Source organism: Pleurodeles waltl, chromosome 8 (assembly GCF_031143425.1).
Source record: "Pleurodeles waltl isolate 20211129_DDA chromosome 8, aPleWal1.hap1.20221129, whole genome shotgun sequence".
Classification (NCBI taxonomy): Eukaryota; Metazoa; Chordata; class Amphibia; order Caudata; family Salamandridae; genus Pleurodeles; species Pleurodeles waltl.
Genome location: NC_090447.1, coordinates 638,410,628 through 638,429,882, shown reverse-complemented (window position 1 = coordinate 638,429,882; position 19,255 = coordinate 638,410,628).

Sequence of the window (19,255 nt, the reverse complement as noted above, 5' to 3'; positions counted from 1 at the left end):
TTTTCATGGAAAAAAACACAAGCCTTCTTCACCAGCCCTTTTTTCCCATTTGTTTGATAAAAACTAAATTTTAGCTGTATTTTGGCTAATTTCTTGGTCTTTGGGTACCTTTAGAGTCCCTAGGATGTTGGAAAAAAAGGACACAAATTTGGCGTGGATTGCTTATGTGGACAAAACGTTATGAAGGCCTCAACGCAAACTACCCCAAATATCCAAAACATGGCTCAGCACTGGAGGTGGGGAAAGGCCCAGCAGCTAAGAGGTTAATTGAATTAACTGCATCTGTGTAAAGGCTTATGGTGCTCATTATCAAGGCCCGTGAAGCAGGGTGGCATGGAAAGTGCCTTGCAGCGCCACCCTGCAACACCAGGAAAGGGCATAAATGTGCCATATATACAAGATACAGCACATTTGTGTCCTCTCCCCCTGTACTGGTGCACAAATTACTGCCTTGACACAATGCAGGCACCCTTCAGATTCCTTTGGGTTCCATGGGTGTTGTGTGAGAACACCCCAAGCAGTACTGATGGAACCCCCCTTTTAGGCAGTGATATGCGTGAAAGAGGTCCATATTTAGAAGGCCATGAAAAGCCAAGCAAGTTGGCTTTGCGTGGCCTTGTAAATATGGGTTAGCACACTGTGCCACTGGAGGGTAAAAAAAAATGACACAGTGTGCCACTACGGCTTCGTAAATGAGGCCCCACATATTTAACTTTATAACCTGTTCCACACATTCACTTATCACTGTCAAGGTTAAGTTTAGTAAGGCATATAATAGATTGTAATGAGGTACTCAGAGTATCAGTGGTAACTGTCAGAAGGAAATGGTGCTTAGCGCCCAGTTGTCCTTCGGGTGCGAAGTCTCCAGGTGCTGTTCCACATATAGCTCCAGATGTGTGTTGCAATTTATCATGTAGGAGCCTTTCCCCAACCTATGTCTTGCCATTTGTTGCATTGATAGTACAAGTGCTAATTCATTGACTTTCAATTAGCATGTGGCAGTAATTTAACCCACCCCAGCAGTGAAGTCAATGATGTTGGGGGAATTGCTGTATCAGTAATTTCTTGTATGCCTTTCTAGCATGTTTCCCAATATGCGTTGATTTTAGAACACTCCCATGTTAGATGTAGGACGCCTACACTTTTCATTTTGTACAAGGTGCAGCAGAAGTCAGGTTTGAGGCCCAATTTCTATAGAGTTAGCAGGGTGTATACACCTATAATATGGCAGCCTCAATCTGCTGTTATGACTTGGGAGCAACAATATTCCCACATCTTGCCTGTAAGGGGTGGGGGATTTCTGCAGTCTATTTGGTTCTAGCAAGTTTGTACAGATGGGTAGTCCACCTGCATGCTATTGTATGGGAGTGTGATCAAGCGCTGTGGAGATTTAACCTTCATTAGTTTGACTAGAGGTATCACAATTTGTGGTTCTTGAGGGAAGTCCTACGTAATCTTTCCTCTTGTTGGTTTGATTTTGTGGCATTAGTAGGTATCTAATGGGGCCAGCTCTGAATGTTCTTTGATATTTCCCTGTGAATGAAATGAAATGTCAGTGTACAAGTCCCCCCATTGGGTTAGATTAATTTGGTTCAGTTGAGAATTCACCATAGCATCCTCAGTCATTATACATTTATGATGGTGTGCTAGTGGAAATGAGGATGCATGTGTGATTTGTAGCTGATGCTTAGATGTAATGGCCCTCCATGCACATGCTGTGCAATTTACTCAGGTAATATTGGCTGTCTATTGAGGGATGGTTTCACAAATAATTGATTTCAGCAATGTGAGGCTCACCATGTCTTTTTTCATGTTTACGTGTGCAATGTGTTTTGGAGGATGGAACCAATAATCTGGAAAGGAGTCTGCGCACATTGATAATACAGTTCCATATTTGAGTATCAATCTTCTCTTTCATAATGGCTATAAAAGGATTCCCAGGACAGTCTTGGCTGTTTGCCTGCCCATGTCATTTTTACTAATAGTGGTGTTAAGTTTGAAGAGTTTTTGGTTAGTGGAATGGATATGTTCACAAAGTAGCATAGGAATTTAATCAGGATGATCATTTTTGCCAAATCAGTCTGCCTGCAATTGTGAGTGGTAGTCAGATCCAGCACGTCTTCTTCCTCAAAGTGATAGATGTGAGCTCGATAGTGGAGTTGTACAATTTTGTTAATCATGTGGCTAACCCAGTTTCCATGTCCTTGGTGGGCCCCTCACACCATTTCAGCGGGTTGTCTATATAAAAATCTGTTGTATAGACTGTCAGCTGGAATAGTGCACATTTTCTCTATGCTTAAGCTAGAGATGTTGCTGAATGTGATAAATTCCTAGAGTACTGGGAACAGGCCATGGACTGGGTACCTATATAAAGTAACATGTCATCTGCATATAGTGATATGAGGATTGATTACTCCCTAAATCAGAGGGCATATTCAGACAAATGTTCCTGAAGTTTTGCCACTAGTGGTTAGAGTGCTAGCACAAATCGAATGAGTGAAAGCAGACAGCCTTGCCTGGCAACCTCATGTTATGGTGACTGTTTTTGTAGTCACTCCATTCAAATTAGGCTAGCCACTTGGTCAGTATATAGAACCTGGATCCAACTTACAAATAAGTTTGGTAGGCCTATACTGCATAGGACTGTTTTTAAGTAATCCCATTCCATGCAATCAATTGCTTTTGTAGAGTCTAAGAAGACTACTACAGCCTTAGTCTCTGGTTTAGGCTGGTGCAGTGGTGCAAAGTAGGGGAGAGATTAAGCGATATTAAGCATTCTGTTTGTACTGGGAAGATCATTGCTGGATGTTATGGGAGTAGTCTGTTTGTTAGAACTTTGGCTACAACTTTGGTGTTGGTATTAATAAGTGAGCAAGATCTATATGCTTTGCAGCTCCCTGCGACTTTGTCAGATTTGGAAGAGTTATCAATATAGCATCTCTGATCAAGGGTAGGTGTTTACCTGCTTCTAGTATTTCTCCGTAGACTTTAGGAGGTGCTGTGCTCGCAAGCCTGCATATGTTTTGTAAAATTCATAAAGGCCTCATGAACCTGGAACATTCTTGTTTGGCAGTGCATTTACTTCACCCTTATTGCCTGAATTGCGATGGGTTGTGACAGGTATTCCCTATGGTCACAGTTAAACGACACTTTGTAATGTCTGTCAGATATTCATTGCCCGTTGTATATTTGACAGGGTACTAAGGGGAGTATACTTTGTAATAATATCTGAATAACTCTTCTAGAATTTCTTCCAGTTCATGTTTGAAGATCCCATCTAGATCTCTTATGTGCTTTATATTGTTGACTGTCCAGGTTTGTCTTATGATCTCCACCAGCACCCTACTAGGTCTCCCCCCTTTCTGAATCATCTGGTTGTAGTATATTTACAGAAGTAGTGGGCTTCCCTATTAGTGACTTTGTAGTATTCAGTGTTTTCTTCCTCATCTCTTCTTTAAATGTGCCATCATTATCTGGTGTTATTTTACATTGCATATATTCTATTTTAATACTTTGGGCTTCTGGGGTAGATTATTAGGGTTTGAAGTACCTCATGCTGGTTGTTAATACATTGTCCTCTTATCATTAGTTTGAATGTTTCCCAAAATGTAGTAATGTTTTGAATGTAGCCTTCTTGATGTCGAAGTAGTGGTTTCTCTCTGCGCATAGTTCTCCTCTACGGACTCTAACTAGTAACACTCTAGAGTACAGTTGTTATATTCTCTCTCTACATAGTGAGACTGGAATTTTTATTTTGAGGCTGACTGTGGAGGGATCTGATAATGTTTTCACTAGGTAGATTGCACAATCGGGCAAGGTGAACTCAGAAGCAATGTGTAAAGTATTTGTACCAACACACACAGTAATACAGTGTAAACACTACAACATGGACTCCACACCAGTTTAGGAAAATAGGCAATATTTATATAAATCAAACAAGACCAAAACGACAAACATCCACAAACACAAGTTAAAATATGAATGTTCAAAATAATAAGGACCTCATTACAACCCTGGTGGTAAATGCCGCTTACCGCCGTGCAGTAGACCGCCAACATACCGCTGCAGCCGCGCAATTCTGCTACAGCTATTACGACCCACAGCTCAGAATCTGCCGTAATCCAGACACCCACACAAGTCCGCCACACCAAAGGTCAGTGATAAACTGGCAATAACAAAACCTCCACCATCACGCAAACAGGAATAACGCCCACACTATCAAGACCCACGAATCCACGCGGCGGTCTTTCAACCACAGTATTCCATTGGCGGTACACACGCTGCGCTCAAAATACACACACATTTACAAAACACAACCACATTGGACAATTCAAAATGCACACACCTGACACACATACACATACCACACCCACACACCCAATCCAATATAAAGCACACACCTACATTACCCACAGACCCTTACTACCAGAATTCTGAAACCACGCCAGAGAGAGACACCATCATAAACAACAGCAGCATCCACAGACACACAAGGCCATCACTTACACAACATCCACGCACCTCAAGCAACACACAACAACACATCCCCTCACGTATCACAACACACACCACCTCACACATCACCCACACCACATCATGGCAGCTCAACGACACCCCAGGTTTTCTGAGGAGGAACTCAGGGTCATGGTGGAGGAAATCGTCCGGGTAGAGCCACAGCTATTCGGATCACAGGTGGAGCACACCTCCATTGCAAGGAAGATGGAGCTATGGCGCAGAATTGTCGACAGGTTAAACGCAGTGGGACAGCATCCAAGAACTAGGGATGACATCAGGAAGAGGTGGAACGACCTGCGGGGGAAGGTGCGTTCTGTGGTCTCCAGACACCAGATTGCTGTACAGAGGACTGGCGGTGGACCCCCACCTCCTCCCCCACAACTAACAACATGGGAGGAGCAGGTCTTGGCAATACTGCATCCTGGGGGCCTCGCAGGAGTAGTAGGAGGACTGGACTCTGATAAGTCAACTCTTTACTACCTCATCCCCCCACCCTACCTGCATGCCATCACACACTCCCACCCTCACCCTCATCCCCATCACTCCAACACCTCACATATGCCCCACTATCACAACCCACCCATCCCAATACCAAGCACTGCATGCAACACCAAAGCATGGACACCTATCACCAAAGCATGTCCACTACAGATACCCACACAGACCCCAAAATGAAATATCACACAAGGACCAAGACAAGAATGCAAGCACTGGAGTACAGGGTCACTCACCCATTGCACACAATGGCACAGACAGATGCAATATTCATGCCTTTACACCACTGCAGGACGCCAACCCAACGTCACCTGGCAGGAGGTACCAGACATATCCAGTCCCCCCACAGAAGAGACCCACAGTGATGACAGCAGCTATGAACAACTGGATCAACATGACCATCCTGGCCCATCAGCGACCTCGGGACAGTCAGTTCCCCTGCCACTGGCACAAGCCACCACAGACCCTCCCCCCTCAGGAAACACTAGCACAGCACCCACCCAGCGGGCCCATCCCTTTGTCCCCTGGACACGTCAATCAGCAGTGTGTCCACCACTACAGGGAACTCAGGCAAACCCACCAACCCAAGAAAATGAGGGACCTGAGGGCAGTGGGCACACGGTTCAGGGGACAGAGGCTCAGGAAAACAGGGAAGCTGGGAGGACTGCTGTGTGACAGGGGGAGGACAGGCCCAGGGAACACACTCTCCACGAGGCCCTCTCCAACATCATGGGAGCTCACCATCATTCCCGGGAGACGATGGCAACGGTACTGGCTAATTTTCAGGAGACCCAGCGGCTGCAGGAGGGACACTATCTGGGGATCAGGGAGGACCTGAAGTCCATAAACAACACCCTGGTCACCATTGCAGGGGTGCTGCAAGACCTCGTCAACACCAGGAGGGACACAGTGGCACAACAAGGGGCCCCTGACACTAGCCTGGACGATGAACAGCCCTCCACCTCCGCCTGCGCTAGTGGACAGGAGGCACCGCCACAGGAACACGACACCAGCAAACCACCACCTGCAGATGGAGAACCACCCCGCAAATGGTCCCTGAGATCCAGGAACAAGACAGAGAACATTGCCAAGACCCCCGCCAGGAAATGAGACCCCCTGAATGTCACCCTTCTGTCCCACTTTGTCACCCTGTCCATCCTTAAACTGCCATTGCTCCACTTCCTATGCCCCTTTGGACAGTGCACCTGTGAAACAAATAGACTGGACTCTGCCATGGACATTCCTCCACCATCCCTCTTGCCCATTTTACAACCTCCTCCACTTATTTGCACAGAAATAAACACACTTCAATCACAAAACAATCTGGAGTCAGTCTGTGCTTTCACAAAGGTTTAATTGCAATAACCATGGAATATAGCAATGTCAATTTACTTGTGTACATACCGATGTAACACAGCTGTAGGGCTGGAGGAAATATAGCAGAGGGCACAAAGTGGGACCCACATCTGTGAAATGGAAAGGCAAAGTGACAAGTCAGGGTCCATACACTGAGTGAAAATGACAGACTTATGCTAGTTCCAATAATAGTATGAGATATGGGAGGCAGTGACATCTTCTTACCTGTGTCTCACTGGAAGTATTGCATCATTATGTTGTTTCTGTTGTCGATATCCTCTTCTTTTGCCTCTGTTTCTTCACTGTCCACAGGCTCCACAGCTGCCACAAGACCACCAGCTGGCCCATCTTCCTGCAGAAAAGGCACCTGGAGTCACAAAGCCAGGTTGTGCAGCATACAGCAGGCCTCGATGATCTGGCACACCTTCTTTGGTGAGTAGTAGAGAGAACCACCTGTCATATGGAGGCACCGGAATCTGGCCTTCAGGAGGCCGAAGGTGCGTTCAATCACCCTCCTAGTTCGCCCATGTGCCTCATTGTAGCGTTTCTCTGCCCTTGTCCTGGGATTTCTCACTGGGGTCAGTAGCCATGACAGGTTGGGGTAACCAGAGTCACCTGCAAATATGGACGGACAACTGTTAGACACACACTAACCCGTAGGGACAACCCCATACCCAGACACCTATTCACACTGTATAGGGTCCTTGTCCTCACCTATTAGCCACACACAGTGCCTCTGGAGTTGCCCCATCACATAAGGGATGCTGCTATTCCTCAAAATGTAAGCGTCATGCACTGAGCCAGGAAATTTGGCATTCACATGGGAGATGTACTGGTCTGCCAAACACACCATCTGCACATTCATAGAATGGTAGCTCTTCTGGTTTCTGTACACCTGTTCACTCCTGCGGGGGGTACCAAGGCCACATGTGTCCCATCAATGGCACCAATGATGTTGGGGATATGTCCCAGGGCATAGAAGTCACCTTTCACTGTGGCAAATCCTCCACCTGAGGGAACACGATGTAGCTGCGCATGTGTTTCAGCAGGGCAGACGACACTCTGGACAACACTTTAGAGAACATTGGCTGGGACATCCCTGATGCAATGGCCACTGTTGTTTAAAAGGAACCACTTGCCAGGAAATGGAGTACTGACAGACCTGCACTAGAGGGGGGATTCCTGTGGGATGGCAGATAGCTGACGTCAGGTCTGGCTCCAACTGGGCACACAGTTCATGGATTGTTGCGCAATCAAGTCTGTAGGTGACTATAATGTGTCTCTTTTCCATTGTCGACAGGTCCACCAGCGGTCTGTACACCGGAGGATGCCGCCATCTCATCACCTGCCCCAGCAGACGTGCCCTATGGAGGAGAACAGCGAGCAGAGAGTCAGCCAACACTGAGGTATCACAAAATGTAATTTGCACACATTTATTAATCCGCAATGTGCCTGTAACTGTGTGTATTCAAGGCCTACATTGGTGTGACACAGTTAATATTAATGCCATGTGGCCCCCTGAAATGGCGGCTGCCTGACCTATAAGGTGGGACAAGGGGATATGAGGTAACTGCACTGGCGTTGTACACCGTCGCAGTGGGCGGTCGAAGAACACGGCGCAATCCAGCATTGGTTAACATTGGGCCCTATGGGTCTGAGGAGCCAATGACGATGTATGCCGGCGGTGATGGTACGCATCTCCGCGGACGTGACCGCCATTTTCTGTCTGTTCACTCACTTGATACCTGACCTTCAACAGGAGAGGACCTACACTGCAAGTGCTGCTGCTGTGTCTGTTGTGTCCGCCAACGGTAGTTGTGTTGCATGCACTGAACATGTCTTTCTCCTGTCTCCCCCCCCCCTTTTTGTGGTCTCCCTGTTCTTGTGTGCAATAGCATCATCAGGTGGAGGAGCATTGGCACCTGAGGAGGAGGGAGCTGCATCCCAATTGGCCCTGGAGGGCGAAACAACGGAGTCTGAAGCCACCAGTGGGATGGAGACGAGGGGAGCTCCAGGGCGGGGACAGGAGCAGAGACCAGCGACAGCGACTCCTCCTCTGATGGGAGCTCCTTTGCGGTGGCAAGCACCTCTGTGACCACCGCATCAACAGGTACAGCCACCACCCCCCCTACCAACACCGCCCTCCCAGCAGCCCCTCGGCGTGTGTCCCGTGCCCGCTCACCCAGGAGGATGGGCATCTCCTTCACCCCAGGCACCTCAGGCCCTGCCCCAGTCAGCCCTGCTGCCCACAGTGAGGAGGCTATTAACCTCCGGAGATCTCTCACTGTTGGGCAGTCTACCATTCTGAATGCCATCCAGGGTGTTGAGCGGCATTTGCAACAAACAAATGCATACCTGAAGGGCATTCTTTCTGCCTAGGCAGCCCAACAGAGAGCATTTCAGGCTCTGGCCTCAGCACTGATGGCAGCCATTGTCCCTGCGTCCAGCCTCCCCTTCCAACTTCCTCCACCCACACCCAATCCCCTGTACCTCAGCCTATCCCAAGCACACCATCAGACCAGCATGCACACACATCAACACACAAGAGTGGCTCAGGCAAACATAAGTACCACACATCTCACAGGCACTCAAACAAGCATCATATCCATGCACACATACCAACATCCACTGCCTCCACTGTGTCCCCCTCCTCCACGTCTCCCTCCTCCCTCCCAGTCTCATCTCCACTCACACCTGCATGCACTACATCCTCAGCCACTACCTCCATCACCAGCACATCCATCACCACACACCGCTCACGTGCACTCACCACCCCCACTACCATTCACACATCCCAAGTGTCCTCTACCAGTGTGTCTGTGAGCCCTCATCCCAAAGTACACAAACGCAGGCACACACCCACCCAACAGCCATCCACCTCACAACAGCCTCCAGCCCATGCACCTTCACTCAAATTCAGCAGACGTACACCTCCTACAACCACTATCTCTACCGCTACTCCCAAACCCCCTCCATCTACCCGTCCCAGTGTGTCTAAAAAATGTTTCCTGGCTAACATTGACCTCTTCCCAACAACCCCCCCATCCTTCCCCTAGGGCCAGGCTTTCCAGGTCCCAGTCCAGCACCTCAGCCACCACATCCCCAGGCACAGTGGTGCCAGCAACTGCGGGGTCATGGATTGCGCCAACCATCAGGGTTGCCAGTGTGCCACTGAGCAAGGGCAAGGACATCCCTCCACCTGCCAAGGTGAAAAAGGTGCCCACATCCCGGAGGGAGAAGCTGAAAACACCTGCTACCAAGGGGTCAGGAAAAACGAAAGGGGATAGTGGTAAGACAGCTGCGCCACCATCAAAGGTGGGGAAGGGCCAAAAACTGAAGGGCAGGTCAGGAGAGGGCATGGTGGCACCAACTGAGAGACCAGTGTCACACCTTCTGTCCACGTCGACGCCAACCTGTGCGGCGGAGAACACCGCCACCTGCACCGCCACAGACCCTGCCGCCAGCACCGCTGCCACAGACCCCGCAGCCAGCATCGCCACCACAGATCCCGCAGATTTCACCGCCGCCACAGACCCCGCAGCCAGCACCGCCGCCACAGACCCCGCAGCCAGCACTGCTACCACAGACCCCCGCCGCAAGCACCGCCGCAACTGACACCGCCGCAAGCTCCACCAGCGGCCCTGCGACGTCCTCAGACAGTGGCACCACCCCAGACATGGCTACCATCCCCAGTGGTCAGTTGTCCGAGGCTGGTGGTGAGTTCAAGGACCCTGGGCAGCTTCCATGAAGCATCACTGTCATCACAGTTGTCACCTGCAAATGGAATGCGAAGCTGCAGCAGTGTGGGGTATGTCTCTGCCTCCATGGCGTATCATGATACCTGTACCTCGGCAATCTCATGGGACACACACCCAGGCGAGTGTATTGTTCTGGCCACACTGCACGTGGAGCACTCTGGGCACCAAGCCCCCTCCAGAACCAGTGGAGTATCACATCCACTACCTCAGACCTTGGCAGGATGAAGCACTCTGGGCACCATGCCCCCTCCAGAACCAGTGGAGAAAGGCATCCACTACCTCAGTCCTTGGCAGGATGAAGCACTCTGGGCACTCCAGAACCAGTGGAGAAAGGCATCCACTACCTCAGTCCTTGGCAGGATGACGCACTCTGGCCACCATGCCCCCTCCAGAACCAGTGGAAAAAGGCATCTACTACTTCAGTCCTTGGCAGGATGAAGCACTCTGGGCACCATGCCCCCTCCAGAATCAGTGGAGTATCACATTCACTACCTCAGTCCTTGGCAGGATGAAGCACTCTGGGCACCAAGCCCCCTCTAGAACAAGTGGAGAAAGGCATCCACTACCTCAGTCCTTGGCAGGATGAAGCACTCTGGGCACCATGCCCCCTCCAGATCCAGTGGAGTATCACATCCACTACCTCAGTCCTTGGCAGGATGAAGCACTGTGGGCACCATGCCCCCTCCAGAACCAGTGGAGAAAGGCATCCACTACCTCAGTCCTTGGCAGGATGAAGCACTCTGGGCACCAAGCCCCCTCCAGAACCAGTGGAGAAAGGCATCCACTATCTCAGTCCTTGGCAGGATGAAGCACTCAAGGCACCATGCCCCCTCCAGAACCAGTGGAGACTGTTATCCACTTGAGAGACTGTGGCTTTGCACTCCCCTGGATGCAGCAGTGGGCAACCCGCCCACTGGAGAGACTTGATAGACTATGGCTTTGTACTCCCCAGGATGCAGCAGTGGGTAACCCACCCACTGTAAAGACTTTTGAGACTGTGGCTTTGCACTCCCTAGGATGCAGCAGTGGGCAACCCACCCACTGGAGAGACTTGAGAGACTGTGGCTTTGCACTCCCCAGGATGCAGCAGTGGGCAACCCACCCACTGCAAAGACTTGAGAGACTGTGGTTTTGCACTCCCCAGGATAAAGCAGTGGGCAAACCACCCACTTGAAGAGACGTGAGAGACTGTGGCTTTGCACTCCCCAGGACCAATCTGTGGGCATGGAGCCCTCTCTTGGAGCAGTAGCCTCGTGCGTTCATCAGGCTGAGGTGCCCCCCTCCCCCTGAGGTGCCTGTATATTTTCTATGTGATGCCCCTCCAGTGTTCCGTCCATTTGGAATCAGGTATCTAGTGTGGGCCTCGCCCATGCATTTGGGGCCCAGTGGTCCACGGACAATGATTGGTGCACTATCCGGACTTGTGTAGTTGGTGTACATAATTGTATATACTGGATTTTGCATTTTGATAATGATATTTCACATGATTACATTTGTTCAAATCATTTCCTTTTGTCCTTACGTTCTTCCAGGGGGGTGAGGGGCTGTATATGGAATGTTGCAGCATGTATTTCTGTGTATGGTGTTGTGGGTGAGGGTGGGGGTGTTGCGTGTTGCGTGTGTGTGTCACTCTCTTTTCTCTCCCCCCTCCCCTGTGTTTTGGGTGCAGTACTCACCGTGGTCGTCGCCGCCGTCGTTGGAGCTCCTGATAGAGGAGCAGAAAGACCATCGCCGGCAGTATCTGCAAATCGGGCTCCATGGTGTCCTGGTTCCTCGTGGGGTGTGGAGAGGTGAGTGTTTTCCCTTCTGTGTACTGTTTCCGGCGTGTTTTTATTTGCGTTGGTTCTGCCCCGGAAAAGGTGGCGGATAGGCCTATTGTGATAGGGTGGGCGGTACATTGTCTCCCGCCAGTCTGTTGGCGGTGTCCGCCATGCTGTTTGTTTGTACCCCCGTGGCAGTCGGAGTGTTAAAGTGGCTGTCTATGTTGGCGATTTCCGCCACGCTCGTAATCCCATTTTTTTTCCGCCGGCCTGTTGGTGGTATTACCGCCGCTTTAACAGCAACCGCCAGGGTTGTAATGAGGGCATAAGAGTCTTAGCCCCTCATTCCAACCCTGGCGGTCGGTGATAAAGCAGCAGTAATACCTCCAACAGGCCGGCGGTACGAAAAATGGAATTATGACCACAGCGGAAACCGCCAACACAGACAGCCACTTTAACACTCCGACTGCCATGGTGGTAGCAACAAACATGCAGCTGTAACCGCCAACAGCCAGGCTGAAGACAATGTACCACCCACAGCGTTACAACAAGCCAATCCGCCAGGTTTTCCGGGGCGGTACCAATGGCATCAAAAGCACGGCGGAAATAGTACACAGAAGGGAAACAACTCACCTCCCTTTGGACAACCAGGGAACAACCACAATGCCATGGAGCCCGAACTGCAGATCTTCCCCATGCTGGTGTACCTCCTCCTACACCAGGAACACAAACGCTGGCGAAGACAACCACGGTGAGTACCGCACCTAGTACATAAGGGAGGGGGGGAATAGAGTGACACACACATGCAACATGCAAGACCCCCACCACCATACACACAATCACATGCAACAACATTACATATACATCACGTACCCCTCAGGAAAAAAAAAAATGGATTAAATTGAATGTAACATTATAAATTTAGAAAAATATGTCCTTAAAGCAATAAACAGTATGTACAATATATACAAATGGAGGGGCAATGCCCACTCCAAGATGTTCGTGGTCCACGGGGCCATAACACATAGGCCGAGGCCACACTTGACTCCTGCCTCAATACGGAGAGAACACTGCAGGGGCATCAGGTTGAAAACACACAGGCACCTCAGGGGGACAGGGAATGGGGGAGCACCTCAGATGAAAGATGGTACAATGCCACTGCTCCTGGAGGGGGCTATATGCCCTCTGCGATGTCCTGGGGAGTGCAAGGCCACAGTCTCTCAAGTGGGTGGTTTGCCCACTGCTTGGTCCTGGGGAGTGCAAAGCCACAGTATCTCTAGTGGGTGGTCTACCCACTGCTTGGTCCTGGGGAATCCAAAGCCACAGTCTCTCTAGCAGGTGGTCTGCCCTCTGCTTTGTCCTGGGGAGTGCAAAGCCACAATATCTCAAGTGGGTGGTTTGCCTACTGCTTGGTCCTGGGGTGTGCAAAGTCTCACACTCTCAAGTGGGTGGTTTGCCCACTGCTTGGTCCTGGGGAGTGCAAACCCACAGTCTCTCTAGTGGGTGGTCTGCCCACTGCTTGGTCCTGGGGAGTGCAAAGCCACAGTATCTCAAGTGGGTGGTTTGCTCTCTGCTTTGTCCTAGGGAGTGCAAAGCCACAGTATCTCAAGTGGGTAATTTGCCTACTGCTTGGTCCTGGGGAGTGCAAAGTCACAGTCTCTCAAGTGGGTGGTTTGCCCACTGCTTGGTCCTGGGGAGTGCAAAGCCACAGTCTCTCTAGTGGGTGGTCTGCCCACTGCTTGGTCCTGGGGAGTGCAAAGCCACAGTCTCTCTAGTGGATGGTTTGCCCACTGGTTCTGGAGGGGGCCTTGTGCCCAGTGTGCTTCATCCAGGCCAGGAGGGGGTGAGTGGATGCCTTCTTCTACTAGTTCTGGAGGGGGCCTTGTGCCCAGAGTGCTTCAGCCAGGCAAGAAGGGGTTGAGTGGATGCCTTCTTCCACTGGTTCTGGAGGGGACCTTGTGCCCAGTGTGCTTCATCCAGGCAAGAAGGGGTTGAGTGGATGCCTTCTTCTATTGTTTCTGGATCAGAGCTTGTGCCCAGTGTGCTTCATCCAGGCAAGGAGGAGGTGAGTGGATGCCTTCTTCCACAGGTTCTGGAGGGGGCCTTGTGCCCAGTGTGCTTCATCCTGGATGGTGCAAAGTCACAGTCTCTCACCTGGGTGTCACATCTACAGGTGTTGCAGGGGCTAGTACGCACTACAGCCCACGTAGTCACGACAACACACTGCTCAGCAGTGATGATGGCTGCTCAGTGGTTGGCAGTTGCAGGGCTGGTGGCGGTGCTGTCAGTGGTGGAGGAGGCTCCAGCCCTTCCCCTGCAGCCTCGGATGGCTGCCACTGGGGCTGCTGCTGCTGGCAGTGGTGCTGCTGGTGGTGCAGGTGGTGATGCTGGCGGCACTGCAGGTGGTGGTGCTGTCAGTGGTGGGGGGAGGCTCCAGCCCTTCCCCTGCAGCCTTGGACGGCTGAAGTGCCATGGCTGGTGTGGTTTCCAAGATGCCGCTCCAGCCCCAGGCACCATCCTGCCTGCTGCATCAGTTCCTTTCACATTGGCCTTGTCAGCTGTTGTCCCCTTCCTGCCCTTGGCAGATGGTGGTGCCTCCTTGCTTCTGCCAGCTGATGTTCTCTTTCTCCCCTTGCTGGCTGGTGGTGCCTCCTTCCCCTTGCTGGCTGATGGTGCCTCCTTCCCCTTGCTGGCTGGTGGTGCCTCCTTCCCCTTGCTGGCAGGTGTCCCCTTCTTGCCCTTGCTAGCTGGTGGCCCCTTCTTGCCCATGACATGTGGTGCAGGCACACTGTCTGTGCTGACGGGTGTCTCCTTGGAGCCTCTCACACTTGCAGTAGCTGCAGAAACTATAGTGGCGGTGGACTGGGTGGCTGAGGTGCTGGGCTGGGATGGGTTCTGGCCACCCTGGCCCGAAGTGAAGGACGGGGGGAGGGGCAGGGAATAGGGCAAGGGTGGCGAGGAAAAGCTTCTTAGGGACACTGGGGCGGGAAGAGGGTGAAGGTTTGGGAGTGGAGGAAGAAGGAGTGTGGTAAGAGGTGTCTGTCTGCTGTGTTGGGGTGCAATTACATGGGCTGGATGCTGTTGTGATGTGGATGGCTGTTGGGTGTCTGAGTGCCTGCGTTTGTGTACTTTGGGAGGAGGGCGCACAGACTCAATGGGAGAGGACACAGGGGACGTGTGCATGGATGTGGGGGTGTTGACTGCCAGTGAGGGGCGTGTTGTGATAGGTGTGCTGGTGATGGAGGTAGTGGATGAGGATGTAGTGCATGCAGGTGTGAGTGGAGACACTACTGGGAGGTGGATGAGGAGGAGGATGGGCACACAGTGGAGGCAGTAGATGTTGGTGTGTCTGCAACTGGATGGTGCTTGTGTGAGTGCCTGTGGGATGAAGTGTGGTGCTTGTGTTTGCCTGAGCCACTTCTGTGTGTTGATTTGGGTGCATGCACGTCTGAAGGTGTGCTTGGGATATTCTGGGGTTGAGGGGTTTGGGACTGGGTAGAGGAAGTTGGAGGGGGGAGGCTGGAGACAGGGACAATGGCTGCCCTCAGTGAGATAGCCAGAGCCTGGAATGCTCTCTGTTGGGTCGCCATGCCAGATTGAATGCCCTCCAGGTATGCATTTGTTTGGTGCAAATGCCCTGATAGACCCTGGATGGCATTCTGTATGGTTGACTGCCCAACAGAGAGGGATCTCAGGAGGTCAATAGCCTTCTCACTGAGGGCAGCAGGGCTGACTGGGGCAGGGCCTGAGGTGCCTGGGACGATTGAGATGCCCCTGCTCCTGTGTGAGCGGGCACGGGAAACTCGCTGAGGGAATGCCGGGAGGGCAGTGCTGGTATGGGGGTGGCAACTGTACCTGCAGCCGGGGTGGGCACAGAAGTGTCCGCCACCACCAGGGAGCTCCCATCGGATGACGTATCCATGTCCGGACTGTCCCCTCCTGTCTCCGCCGTGGTGCTCCCCTCATCCTCTGTCCCATTGGTGCCCTCACCGTTGGTGGAGTCGGCCTCCTGGGAGCTGTGGGATGCAGCTCCCTCTGTCGCTGGTGCCTCTGCTCCTCCACCAGATTATGCTGATGCACACAAGGACAGGGTGACAAAACAAAAAGGAGGGGGAAGAGACAGAGGATACACTTGGTCAATGCCAGCAACAACACTTCAGTTGGCGTACACAACTCACAGGGAACAGCCTTATGCACTAGGCCATGTACTACCAGTTACAATGCTAGTCACCAGGTAATGGGGTACAATGTCTAACACAATTAGCTGCACACCTGAAACCCACAGGATCCTGCCCAGTAGTAGATGCCCACTAACATTATTAGGGTTGGAGTGCATCTGAGCTTGCCCATCATGGAACCTACCCTGCCATGTTTGCCCTGGCCTGGGGCACCCGCAGCCCACAACCCCCACCCAGGTAACACCTTATCACGTGCAAAGTCATGATTCTGAATTTATACTCACCCCCTTATGGCTGCTGTGATGCCTTCAAGTGCCCATCCAACTCCAGATAGGCCACCGCCAGGATGCGGAACATCAGGAGGGTCAGGGTATGACGGGCACCCGTTCCTTGTTGGGAGGCCAGCCCCAGCTGGGCCTCCGCCGTCCTCCTTGCCCAGCGGTGCAGGTTCTCCCACCATTTGCAGCAGTGTGCTCTGCCTGTCAAAGATCCCCAGGTTCCGCACCTCCTTGGCGATGGCACGCCACATACCCTTTTTCTGATGGGCACTGACCTGCAGAAAAAGATACAGCAGAAAAAGTATTATTCAGACCGTCCGGACTGTTATTCTCATGGCCCAACATATCCCTCCCATCCCCTTACACACATACACTGACCACCATACATGCAGCACTCTGCCCAGGACCCCTCAGCTCCCCCACACGAGGCTTACACACACAGCACTCCATACATTCATGCCCCATGCATCCTCACAGTGTACTCACCTGTTGGTCTGGAGGACCATAAAGTAAACGGTACTGGGGTAAGACCCCATCCACCAGTCTCTCCAACTCCTCCAAAGTGAAGGCAGGGGCCCTTTCTCCAGACACTCAAGCCATGGTTGCTTCCAGAAACAGGTCATAGCAACACATGCAGTGTAGCTCCTCTCCTGTTGAAGGTAAAGGAAGCAAGTGAGTGAACAGATAGAAAATGGCAGTCATGTCCATGCCGGTGCGTACCGTCACCACCAGCATACATCGCCATTGGCTCCTGGAACCCGTAGGCCCCAATGATAACCAATGCGGTGTTGTGCGGCAGTCGTCCACTGCCTCCAGCAACTACGCATAATGCCAGAGGAATTACCTAATTTCCACGTGTCCCTCCTCACAGCTCAGGTAGCCGCCATTTCAGGGGGGCACAGGCCATGGCAACGAATTGCGTCACACCAGACGTAGGCACATCAACGGACCAACATGTTCACATACTGTTTCTGTAAAAAAGAGAAAAGCATATTAATCTGAGTATATGTTTGAATATGACCATCTGCTCACCATTTTTCACCCTAGAGTTCAACCCCTGAAGATGAATAAGAGATGGAGACATACCCCCGTGAACAGACCCCTGGTGGACCTGGCGACAATGGAGGACAGGCACATTATACTAACCTACAGACTGGATAGGGCCACAATCCAAGAGCTGTGTGCCCAATTGGAGCCAGACCTGATTTCAGCTATCCGGCACCCCAAAGGTATCCCTCCTCTAGTGTAGGTCCATTCAGCGCTCCAATTCTTGGCAAGTGGTTCCTTCCAAGCGACAGTGGCCATGGCATCAGGGATGTCACGGCCTATGTTCTCAAACGTGCTGACCAGAGTGTTGTCTGCCCTGGTGAAACACATGCGCAACTACATCGTATTCCCCCAGGTGGAGGATTTGGCCACAGTGTAGGCTGACTTCTATGCAATGGGACATATTGTAGGAGGCTGGACTGGCTTGTAGTGAGTACCAAGGGGTACTTGCACCTTGCACCAGGCCCAGTTATCCCTTATTAGTGTATAGGGTGTCTAGCAGCTTAGGCTGATAGATAATGGTAGCTTAGCAGAGCAGCTTAGGCTGAACTAGGAGACGTGTGAAGCTACTACAGTACCACCTAGTGTCATATGCACAATATCATAAGAAAACACAATACACAGTTATACTAAAAATAAAGGTACTTTATTTTTATGACAATATGCCAAAGTATCTTAGAGTTTACCCTCAGTGAGAGGATAGGAAATATACACAAGATATATATACACAATAGCAAAAATATGCAGTATAGTCTTAGAAAACAGTGCAAACAATGTATAGTTACAATAGGATGCAATGGGGAAACATAGGGATAGGGGCAACACAAACCATATACTCCAGAAGTGGAATGCGAACCACGAATGGACCCCAAACCTATGTGACCTTGTAGAGGGTCGCTGGGACTATTAGAAAATAGTGAGAGTTAGAAAAATAACCCTCCCCAAGACCCTGAAAAGTGAGTGCAAAGTGCACTAAAGTTCCCCTAAGGACAAAGTATTCGTGTTAGAGGAATAATGCAGGAAAGACACAAACCAGCAATGCAACAACTGTGGATTTCCAATCTAGGGTACCTGTGGAACAAGGGGACCAAGTCCAAAAGTCACAGGCAAGTCGGAGATGGGCAGATGCCCAGGAAATGCCAGCTGCGGGTGCAAAGAAGCTTCTACTGGACAGAAGAAGCTGAGGTTTCTGCAGGAACGAAAAGGGCTAGAGACTTCCCCTTTGGTGGACGGATCCCCCTCGCCGTGGAGAGTCGTGCAGAAGTGTTTTCCCGCCGAAAGAACGCCAACAAGCCTTGCTAGCTGCAAATCGTGTGTTTGGCGTTTTTGGATGCTGCTGGGGCCCAGGAGGGACCAGGAGGTCGCAAATTGGACCTGAAGAGAGAGGGGAAGTCGAGCAAGACAAAGAGCCCTCACTGAAGCAGGTAGCACCCGGAGAAGTGCCAGAAACAGGCACTACGAGGATGCATGAAACGGTGCTCGCCGAAGTTGCACAAAGGAGTCCCACGTCGCCGGAGACCAACTTAGAAAGTCGTGCAATGCAGGTTAGAGTGCCGTGGACCCAGGCTTGGATGTGCACAAAGGATTTCCGCCGGAAGTGCACAGGGGCCGGAGTAGCTGCAAAGTCGCGGTTCCCAGCAATGCAGCCCAGCGAGGTGAGGCAAGGACTTACCTCCACCAAACTTGGGCTGAAGAGTCACTGGACTGTGGGGGTCACTTGGACAGCATCGCTGGATTCGAGGGACCTCGCTCGTCGTGCTGAGAGGAGACCCAAGGGACCGGTAATGCAGCTTTTTGGTGCCTGCGGTTGCAGGGGGAAGATTCCGTCGACCCACGGGAGATTTCTTCGGAGCTTCTGGTGCAGAGAG